Raw genomic sequence first — 2,226 nt, 5'->3', positions numbered from 1 at the left:
ATCAATGTTTGGAACCATTGCTGGCACACAGTAAGGACTACATAAATGCTTGCAAGATAAACCTGTTCATGTATTAATTCATTATGATAGTTAATATGAGTTGCCAAATACTTCTGGTATCCTTTTTCCCGAAGGAGTCCTGGTGGTGCAATGATTAAGTGCTTAGCTGCTAACCAAAAGTTTGGCAGTTCCTACCCACCAGTGACTCCACAGAGGAAAGACCTAGCAATCTGCTCCTGTGAAGATCAGCGTAGGAACCCTACAGAGCATTTCCACTCTGTCACATGGAGTTGCTGTGAGTCGGAAGGCTTACCAACAACATAGGCATACAACAACAACATTAACCATAATGAGCAGAAACGAGAAGAAAAGAAAGGAAGGCAGAAATGTCTTGCTAAGTCTTGAAAACTAACCAATTGCTATGGAAACCCACACTGCAAGACAAATGAAAAAAAAAAAAAAAAAAAAGAGGCAGACAACAGCAGGCAAAGGCTTTAAGAGCTCTGTTTTCCAAAACAATCATTTCCCCAAGGCGATGCATTGTTCCTGGAGGTGGGGTGGATGGAGCAAGCTCCTAAACTAAACCATCTCCCTGCTCCAAAAACCCGCTTAACATATTGTCCTTGGATAAAAGATGTGTCAGATATAAACTGGTAAGAACAGTTATTGCACTCCATGTTAGCCAAAAGGCACTACACACTCACCATTACTCTCTTTCTGCCATCCATATTAAATATCCAATGAGCACCCTAACCTGCAGGAGCTTTGGTAGCGTAATGCCTAAGGCACTTGACTGCTAACCAGAAGGCTGGTGGTTCAAACTCACAACAACCCTAACCTGCTAAGTTTCATTTCCTTTCCTTCTTTGACAGTAATATGGAAATAGTTGTGTTGTTGTTGTTGTCGTTATGTGCCGTCCAGTCGGCCCTGACTCATAGCGACCTCTTCTTGGGTTTCTGAGGCGGTATCACTACGGAAGTAGATTGCCAACCTTCCTTCTGAGGAGTGGCTGGTGAGTTTGACTCACCAGCCTTCTGGTTAGCAGTCAAGTGCCTTAGGAAATAGTTGTAGATGGGAAAAACAAACAAACAAAAATAAAAAACACCTCAGTGCCATGGAGTCATTTTTGACTAATAGGGACTCCCAAGGGGTTTCTGAGGTGGTAAATCTTTAAGGAAGTAAATTGTCCCATCTTCCTTACCCCCTCTCCTTGGAAGGAGGAAGGAAGATGGGGCAATTTACTTCCCTAGAGATACTGCCTCGGAAACCCAAGGGGGGGGGGTAGCTATGAGTCAGTATTGACTCGACATCAGTGAGGTTTTTTTTTTTTTTTTTATTTGGTTTTCCTTCCCCAGAGCAGCTGGTGGGTTTGAACTGCCAGCCTCCTGGTTAGCAGTCAAATGCCTTCTGCGCTATGGCCACTAGAGCGTCTTAGATGGAAATAGTGGTAAAGAATACTGAAAATACCATGGACTGCCAGAAGAATGAACAAATCCATCCTGGAAGAAACACAGATAGAATGTCCTTTAGGAGTGAGAACAGCCAGACTTCGTGTCTCCTGTACTTTGGTCATGTGGTCAGAAGGGACAGGTCCTTGGAGAAGGAGATCATGCTTGGTAAAGTGGATGGTCAGACAAAAAGGGGATGACCTTCAATGAGATGGACCAATACAGTGGCTGCAACAAAGGGCCCAAGCATAGCAAGGATTGTGAGGATGGCACCGTGTTTCGTTCTGTTGCATGTAGGCGGAAATGACTTGATGGCATCTAACAAGAACTACATTTTTTGTGTGTGGGCCTTTAGTTTTTTCAAAACATGTTTTTTAGAGTACTTTGTGTTGTGTATAAAGTACCAAGGATTACTATTACCTTTTCCCCCTGCACATTGTTTCTCCTATTAACATCTTGCATTACAGTGCTACTTTTGTTACATAGGTGTGAAAGAAAAAATATTAATAACAGACATCTTATTTTGATTTTAGCCATGAAACAAATAATTAATTGTAAAAAAGCCTGACCCAATCCACAAAAGCGTTGACTAATTTTTTTTTAATCAAAAGCTGTTCTGCAGCATGATAAATTTGTCTTTTCTTGCTAGAAAAGAGTAGTTAGTAACAAATCCATTACCTCAGATCTGATGAAAAAGCTATGAACTTCCCCAATTTTAATTTTAAGAGGTCTATGTTTGGCTGGGTTCTCTAGAGAAACAAAGCCAGTGAAATACATG

The 2,226-nt window shown here is 41.6% G+C and overlaps 1 non-coding gene across 1 annotated transcript; it reads right to left on the bottom strand.

The window, feature by feature from the left end:
* Nucleotides 1-518: 518 nt before the first annotated feature.
* LOC122150415 lies at nucleotides 519-703 on the bottom strand. Its single transcript, XR_006163653.1, has one exon. It is a non-coding gene; the product is annotated as a U2 spliceosomal RNA (small nuclear RNA).
* Between the last annotated feature and the right edge of the window lie 1,523 nt (nucleotides 704-2,226).

The sequence above is a fragment of the Orycteropus afer genome, unplaced genomic scaffold (assembly GCF_000298275.1).
Source record: "Orycteropus afer afer isolate SDZICR_OR568_19922 unplaced genomic scaffold, OryAfe1.0 scaffold00136, whole genome shotgun sequence".
Classification (NCBI taxonomy): Eukaryota; Metazoa; Chordata; class Mammalia; order Tubulidentata; family Orycteropodidae; genus Orycteropus; species Orycteropus afer.
Note: the sequence above shows the minus strand (reverse complement) of the source record. Positions and strands in the feature narration are given on the sequence as shown.